A 9,455-nucleotide genomic window follows, 5' to 3' on the forward strand; every position below is an offset into this window, starting at 1 on the left:
GTTCAGTCCGCCAAGAGCGGACTGACTGAAGCTTGCGCTAGCCTTCTAACATGCTTCGAGGTAAGTAAAAATATGTAAAAAATATTACTGCATAGACAGTAGCCCCTGATGCTCTGTTTGGCGTTCGGAAAGAAAAGCCGAATAGAGGATCTATTAAATTTCGCAGGAGTCTAACAAAAAGAGTCAAATATGCGTATGCAGGCTTCGCTGCTATCCACCGCCGCACTGACTGCGGAGGTGGGTGTCCTGAAGCAGGACCTCGAGCGGACCGAGCAAGAGCTCGGCCTTGCCAAGCGGCAGCTCGAGGAGAAAGAAGGTAAGAAATACCTTACAGAAAAAGTGCCTATAAAAAGGCGTGATTGCAAAAAAAATAGGATTGTACTGCTTATTGTAGGGGCCACGACTGAGGTGGCGACCCTTAAGCAGGCACTGTCTGAGGCCGAAAATAAAACGGCCGCGAAGCGCACCGAGCGAGACAGACTTGGTGCTTAGGTCGGCGAGGTGCAGCAAGAGCTTCAGGCTCTCATGAAAAAACATGAGAGTTTGGAGCTTGAGTCAAAGGCGCAAGCATCCGAGCTCGCGACGGCCCTTGAGACTGCCAAGTTTGCCAAGTCCGAAGCCCAAAAGGCCCTCCAAGAGTAGGAGGAGATGAGGAAGATAGCAGCGGGTAAGGCATTCTTTATGCAAAGTAGAAATATAAAAGTAAACTACTTGTTACTTACCCGAATCCGGAGCTCTCCAGGGGCATTCGCAGATCTTCCCCGCAGCGTATCCGACGCCGCCGCATTCTACCAAGCTGAAGAGGGCAGCTCGACGGAGAAGGTGTTCTGGTCTCAGTATTCTGAGGCCGGACACCCTGTGCCCTTGAGCGACCAGCTGAAACAGCTGGTCGAGCTCCACAAGGCGGCCGAACAGGCCATGAAAGGCTTCATAGTTCGGCTGTGGCCTGGAGAGGCCCTGCCTGGGAGCTATTTTGGGCTGGTGCGGCGGCTGGTGGAGGCCTGTCCGAGGCTCGAGGTCATCAAGCGCTCCGTCTGCATCGAAGGTGCCCGTCGGGCCCTTGCCCGTGCGAAGGTGCACTGGCGTAAGCTGGACGGTGAGAAGCTTGTGAAGGATGGGCCGCCGCCGGGGAAGGAGCATCGCAAGCCCGAGAACTACTACAAGGATGTTCTTGCAGGTGCCCGTCTTGTGGCGGATGAATGTACCAAGGATGTGATTTTTGAATGAACTCGCTCGTGTTTATCCTGTGCACTGAAAACTTGTTCATATGCGCTAAGCAATGCTTATTGAATTTAAAATATTACTTTCTGTGTGGCCGTTTATCAAAAAATTGAGAGATGGCCAGTCGTCAGCTTCTGCCCCCATGCCACTAGTGCTGGGGTGTTCGGGATAAACCTGAGCGCTCTTTTTCCCATAGTTGGATCCTTAGAGGGAGGCGCTCAGCACAACGAACCAGGCAATTGGACTATAATGCTTGAACACTCTGACTTAGCCATAGAACTCTATAATTTTAAATTTCAGCGAAGCCCCTAGTCTGGAAGACCGAGTTCGGGGCGCTATCCACGCCTTGGCCGGACAAAGCCAGCTCCTCGCTCGAAGTGGCATAAGTCTTTAGGGACTTGAAAAACCTCTCGAACAGCGACCGGTCTCTCGACACATCATGACAGTCAGTTTTAGCTTTCTCCACTGAGGTGCTTAACCCAGCTGAACCGGGGCACAATCGCAGTGGTTCTCCTAGTGCTTAACCCAGCTGAACCCAGCTGAAAGCACCAATGTCGGTGTCAAAACCGGCGGATCTCGGGTAGTGGGTCCCAAACTGTGCGTCTAGGCCGGATGGTAACAGGAGGCAGGGAACACGATGTTTTACCCAGGTCCGGGCCCTCTTGATGGAGGTAAAACCCTACGTCCTGCTTGATTAATATTGATGATATGGGTAGTACAAGAGTAGATCTACCACGAGATCAAGGAGGCTAAACCCTAGAAGCTAGCCTATGGTATGATTGTTGTATATGGAGTTGATTCCCTACGGACTACAATCCTCCGGTTTATATAGACACAGGATAGGGTTAGGATTACATAGAGTCGGTTACAATGGTAGGAGATCTTGAATATCTGCATCGCCAAGCTTTCCTTCCATGCCAAGGAAAGTCCGATCCAGACAGGGGAGGAAGTCTTCAATCTTGTATCTTCATAGTCCAGGAGTCCTGCTGAAGGTATAGTCTGGCTACCCGAACACCCCCTAATCCAGGACTCCCTCAGGGAGAACATTGTATTGAGATCGAAAAAGAGAGAAGAAGCCATCTAGCTACTAACTATGGACCCGTTGGTCTGAGGTAAACTACTCACACTTCATCGGAGGGGATATGGTGTTGATGTAGAAGCCCTCCGTGATCGATGCCCCGTCCGGCGGAGCTCCGGAACAGGCCCTAAGATGGGATCTCGTGGATACAGAAAGTTGCGGCGGTGGAATTAGGGTTTTGGCTCCGTATCTGATCGTTTGGGGCTACGTGGGTATATATAGGAGGAAGAAGTACGTCGGTGGAGCAACAGGGGGCCCACGAGGGTGGAGGACGCGCCTGGGAGGGTAGGTGCGCCCCCTACCTCGTGGCCTCCTGTTACGTGTCTTGACATAGAGTCCAAGTCTCCTGAGTTGTATTCAATGAGAAAATCATGTTCCCGAAGGTTTCATTCCGTTTGGACTCCATTTGATATCCATTTTCTTCGAAACCCTAAAACAGGCAAAAAAAACAACAATTCTGGGCTGGGCCTCCGGTTAATAGGTTAATCCCAAAAATAATATAAAAGTGGATAATAAAGCCCAATAATGTCCAAAACAGTAGATAATATAGCATGGAGCAATCAACAATTATAGATACGTTGGAGACGTATCAGTCTTGTCAACCATCAACACTTGATGCTTTTTCTTGATTTCTACCTTGCCGATTTCAGCATCGCGAAGAGCTTTGGGAATCGTTTCCGTTATCCCTTGAATATTATAGTTCATCACGAAGTTATAGTAACTTGGTGATAGTGACTAAAGAATTCTGTCAATCACTATCTTATTGGGAAGATTAACTCCCACTTGATTCAAGTGATTGTAGTACTCAGACATTCTGAGCACATCCTCACTCATTGAGCTATTCTCCTCCATCTTATAGGCAAAGTACTGTCAGAGGTCTCATACCTCTTGACATGGGCATGCGTATGAGATACCAATTTCAACTCTTGGAACATCTTATATGCTCCGTGGCGTTGATACGTCTCCAACGTATCTATACTTTTTGATTGTTCCATGCTATTATATTATCTGTTTTGGATGTTAATGGGCTTTATTTTACACTTTTATACTATTTTTGAGACTAACCTATTAACCCAAGGCCCAGCCCAAATTGTTGTTTTTTTTGCCTATTTCAGTGTTTCGCATAAAAAGTATATCAAACGGAGTCCAAACGAAATAAAACCTTCGGGAGCGTGATTTTTGGAACAAGATCCAGAGGACTTGGAATGGACATCAGGCAATCAACGAGGAGGCCACGAGGCAGGGGATGCGCCTACCCACTAGGCGCGCCCTCCTCCCTCGTGGGCCCCTCGCGGCTCAACCGACCTACTTCTTCCTCCTATATATGTTCACATACCCCGAAAACACCCAGGAGCACCACAAAACCCTATTTCCACTGCCACAACCTTCTGTACCCAAGAGTTCCCATCTTGGGGCCTTTCCCGGAGCTCCGCCGGAGGGGGCATTGATCACGGAGGCACTAGTGTAGAACCGGGCTTTAGCGCTGGTTCGTAAGGGCCTTTAGTGCCGGTTCCACAACCGGCACTAAAGAGTGGGGACTAAAGGCCCCCCCTTTAGTACCGGTTCATCACGAACCGGCACTAAAGTGCCACCACGTGGCACGAGCCAGGCCCGGGTGCGCGTAGGGCATTAGTACCGGTTGGTAACACCAACCGGTACTAAATGGTTGGGGGTGTTTTTGTTTTATTTTTTATTTTTACTTTAATTTTTTGTTTTCAATTTAATTTAGTGATTGTTTTACATTATAATGAGTTGTTAAATCATTAGGTGAAAGTACCGCATATTAGTTTCGACTAGATGCATGTGGATCCTAGCTAAGTGATCAAGTATATGCCATATCCATATTATACTTGATCACCTAATTAAGTGATCGAGGTAATATGGATATGGCATATACTTGATCACTTAGCTAGCTAGGATCCATCCAGTTGAAACTAATCTGCGGTTTCTTTCATAAATGATATAATAACTCACAATAACTCATCATCATCATCAGTGGCGGAGCTTCAAAGAAATCTTAGGAGGGGCGAAGCTACAACACTTTTTCATAGCAAATCATAGGATTGCCCCAAATTGTAAGGATTGAATAAATTATATGTGAAGTGTCGATTTTGCGTACCATAAAAGTTGCAATTCTTCAAAAGGGTCTGCATAAGACATAGCTTCAAGTCTGCTCGCCGCACATCATTGCTTTGATTAGGTGGATATTGTCAATATGTGAACACAATGTTGGATGCCGTTCCAAGAATTCAATCCCTTGGAATAAGATTTTAATTGTCTGAGTTTGATGTCATTGTTCTTTATGACTTTGATGTTCAAACAGGAGCAACAAGACAGTTGTCCGACCAACCGGTCAATGTTGGTTCATTAGCTTCACATCCACCTCTATTTCTTTTGTATAAAATGAATCAGTTGTATATTAGTATTCCCCTTAACCATCGCTAGCTTGGGTTCTTTAGGCTGTAAACAACAAATCTAGTTAGTCCAAAATATCTGACCTAGTTATAACTTCTCCCCACCAATCAAGATGCAGCAAGAAACTAGTTCTCGAATTGGTTAAAATTACGGATCGAAGAGGGTGAGTAGACTGCTGCTCTCACTGTCTCACCTCCCGGAGTGCCCGTGTCGCCCTGATGTTGAGCGGGCCGTGACGAGGCGTTGAGGCCTCTGGCCATCTGACGGTCAGGAGAACGGACGCCCGTGGCGGCTGGCCCACCGTGCTCCACGCCCGAGCGCATCTGACCTAGCCCCAGCCCCAGCCGGTTGCCATTAGCCAACGCCAAGTTAGCGCAAGATCTAGACGAGAAGAACAGAACTTTTTTAGATTGAGAAGAACAGAGCTGGTCGATCGCTGCTGGCTGCTGGCCTCATTAGCATTTTTTAGTAGATAAATGGGCCTTATTAGGTATGGGCTGCAGTGCTATTACGGGGTACTAAAAAAAGTTCAACTTTACTGGGGGGTGGGGGTGGGGGGGGGGGCGACCGCCCAGGTTCGCCCCCGTGAAGCTCTGCCGCTGATCATCATCATCATATTAATATAAAAAGTCTTGCATCATATATATCATCATCAACAACGGTATATACTAGTTAGCTAAAAATCATCATAGTCGTCTCATTATCACTATTTAATCATCATATAGTCATTACCGCAATCTAATCACCACCAACACTAGCTTAAAGAAGAAACATTCACTTGTACAGAAGCAAAGATATCATCGAGTTCAACATGGTAAAGATATTATAAGCATTCATAACACCACAAAAGCGAATCACTCTTTGAGATTAAGTTCAGGATGAAGAACACGGACATGAGAGGATAAGTACTAAGAGCATGAACTAGCTAATCACTCCTACTGCTCTCTCTAAGGTAAAATAGCATAGAACATGTATAGCTTTCCTGATTCATCATATTGGAGCATACAGATGAACCTGTCTCCTAAACATGGGTTGCACTTCTGATTGGTGCCCCCTAGTACTTCTCTGCGATCGTTCACAATTTTTCTCGAGTCTTTTACTATTAAGCATTCCTCGCTATTACAAATCCTGAATGCACTAAAGTGCATTGTAGGATATCTTGGCTGTAAGATAACAATATTCATGGTACCTTTAGTCTCGATCCAATCAGGCAGAACATTCATCGGGAGTCCCTGTTGAAGAACATCGTATAGTAACATACTTAGCAACGAAGTTTAGCTTAAAAAAATAATGTATGCAAAAGATGCACTGAGGAGAAATAGTAGAAACCTTACCATCTTTCTTAAATATATGTGACTGTAGTTCAGTACGAACACTATTGGTCGCACGTTTTGAGTACTAACATTTCTAAGTGCAGGAAAATTTTTTGTCTTGACAACACCAAGATCCTCAAGCCATGAAACATAATGACTTGTCTCCTCGCAGTTTAGTTCAGCCCCGGGACAGTGGACGGTCCTTGTCGGGGATATACCCCGCGGTATGACCCGGCTGGAGTTGTAAACCGGCTAGGACTTGGTAAACTGGAGGATGGTAAACCGACGGAGAGTTAAGACAGAGAGTCAAGATAGATGGCTAAGACAGACGGTAAACCGACTAGTGTTAAACCGGCAGACAATGTTAAACCGGTAGACAATGTTAAACCGGCAGACAATGTTAAACCGGCAGACGTTAAGAAGCCCAGGAAGGGAAGTCAAAATAGTTTAAGTTAAAGTCCGAGTTGGACTCCACATGTAACCCGCCCCTTCAACATATATAAGGAGGGGCAGGGCTCCCCAAAGAGGGACAAACTACAAACAAGAGAAACAATCTTAGGGCTAGACACAAAGAGGGGAGTCAGTTTACGGCAACTCCCTCGTGATGATAATGATACCTAGCCTCAAACGGTATGTAGGGTTGTTACCGGATGATGTTTCCCGGGGCCCGAAGCTGTCTAAATCCCTGTCTTGTGTTGTGTCTCTCGATTCCGCTCAACCCCTCTCAAGCTATCACATAGATGCGTTGGCCTCACGACTAAGTCCTCACCCTAGGACATCTGCCGTGACAATTCCACGACAGTTGGCGCCCACCGTGGGACACTTGCGCACGGTGGTGTTGAGTTCTTGAAGGGATCTTTTTAAGGGATCGAGAAACTTGCAATTGAATCAGATGAAAAAGAATTGGCCCGGAACAACCACGTGACCCACTGGGCGACCACGGACAGAGCCAGCAAATTTATCCTGGGATAATCAGAATTATGGTTAAAAAATTTGGGAGCCTGCAGATACGAGGTTTGTAGAGTTTTTAGGGTTTGTTTGCGGTGCCTCACGCGTTGTACAGCGACGCGTAGACCGGACCAGAATCTGATTCGACGTCACTGGTATCCGGGTCAGATTGCTGATCTTTTTGCGTCCACGTCCACATCAGTACGGATGAAGGCTGGTGATGATTGTTTAATCTAGCGGCAGAAATCACATATTTGACCTGAGGTCCAAATCAAATCACAAACTGACCTCGTTCCGAAAAAATTTCACTCTGCTGACCCTTTTGTGTGGCACCCGACAGCTGGGCGCCACACACTACTATGCAGCGCCTCTCTCTTGGGCGTCGCACCTCGTGGCAGCGTGGCAGCCCTGGTCCAGTTGCGGCCCCACAGACAGCACTGCAGCGCCTCAGACTTAGGCGCCACACTTGTAATGTGCAGCACCTAGCTCTTGGGCGCTGCACAATCTGTGTTCCACTTAGGCTGGCCCCACCCTCTCTCCCATCCCACCCCCACCCCACACACCCCACTCCACACAAACCCTTAGCCTTGCGGCCCTCCTCTCTTCCCCTCTCCCCCTCTCAAATCCTTCTCAAATCTTGCAAATCCGAAGTATTTGACCGTGGATTTCGAAGCCAACCCCTCCCTTAAGGTAATCTCCTTCGATCCCCTCGTTTTCATCCATAGGAATTGTCACATTTGCTCAAATATTGCTACTTTGGGGAAACCCTAGTTTTGGCTTGGATTTGCAAATTTGTATTGAATCATGTTATGTTTCTTTGCTAATTTGGGTTGGTTAGGCTTTCATAGTATGCTAGGGTTAGAGTTATGTGTGTTTGATGTTGGTGTTAGGGTTATGCTATGGTTAGGGTTGTGGTTATTGTTAAGTGGGGGTTAGGGTTATTAATTCATATATATGTTATGGCATATGTATTTTGTGCAAATATTTTTTGTTAAGTACTTACTTGATATATGTGTGTTTTTTATTATTGTAGGGATGGGGAGAACATGTGTTTATGTTCATCATGTGGATAAAGAGGCCTTTTTGAAAGGCAATGTTGAGCCGGACCCGGATGAGATTGACATGGTGTTTGAGAGTAGTCCAAGCTATGCGGAGCTCTTGGACCAAGTGAGGAAGGATTTGAATTGGATGGACCCAAGTGACGTTGTTGAGTTCGTGGGAAGGCATAATGTTGGTTTTGGAATGCACATCCGTTGGAAGACAATGCGTGTGAACTCCGAGCAACGTTGGGTTGCATACAAGGAGACGGTTGCCGAATCTCTAGACAAGGCTCTTGAGTTATTTGCCTCCAAGAAGGTTGAGTCTACTTTGAATTTGGACTTGAACCGGAACCCCTCCCCGTTGGTTGCTAGCACTCCACCACCCATGAACCAAGATCAAATGAGTGAACCTCATTTCACGCAACAAGATTGACCAACATTGAGCCCGACTCCAAACAACCAAAATGAAGGTTTTGAAGAGGAGAATGATGAGTACGATGAGGATGACAACGAAGTTGATCTCCATGACAACAATGTGGGTGATCTCGACCAATATCATGTGCAAGAGACAATGGACCAATCCATCCCTTTTTCCCGTGCATATGCATCGGACTCGGATGACGATGGTCCCGATGAAGAAGTTGATGAGGAGGGGTTCACACCGAAGGAGGCCCAAGCATTCAAGAAGGTATTCGGGCGGGATCACAAGACACCATTGTTCAAGGATCTTAGTCTCGCGGATGAAGCCGTTGTGGATGGTGGCAAATGCATATCTCTTGGAGCTAGGCCAAGTTCTCACCGTGATTTGGAAGATGTGGCTCGACAACTACTCTGTTACACGTTATCGTCCACATAAAGTGGCCAACTCGGACGTCAATGTGCGTTACACGGTCAAATGTGAAGTGCCAAGTTGTCCATGGATTGTGCATGCAAGGCCATGGAAAGGAGGTCCCACTTGGCGCATAGTGAGTTGTCTACCAAATCACATGTGCCGGCACAAGAATGCGGATGGCAAGCTTGTGTACCAACAACACAGACAACTCACGTCCGAGTTCATCGCTTATAGGCTTTCCAACCAAATATCCACACTTCCAACAATGAGCATCAAGAGTGTCATTGACCTTGTGAAAGCCATCTTTCATTACAAGGTGAAGTATGGCAAGGCATGGAAGGCAAAAAGCAAGCCGCATTCAAGATGTTGTATGGCAATTGGGAGGAAGCATACAACCGACTCCCTAGGTTGTTGTTAGCTATGGCCACTACAAACCCAGGCATGGTTCACGTGGTTGAGCCTCATGGGCACCAAACATTGATTCACAACGGGAGGACCGTCCGAGTATTTGGTCGTGCATTTTGGGCTTTTGAGCAATGCATGAGGGCTTTTGAGCATTGTCGGCCCGTCATCGCCATTGATGGCATGTTCTTGACCGGACAATACAA

The sequence above is a fragment of the Triticum aestivum genome, chromosome 5A (genome assembly GCF_018294505.1).
Source record: "Triticum aestivum cultivar Chinese Spring chromosome 5A, IWGSC CS RefSeq v2.1, whole genome shotgun sequence".
NCBI lineage: Eukaryota > Viridiplantae > Streptophyta > Magnoliopsida > Poales > Poaceae > Triticum > Triticum aestivum.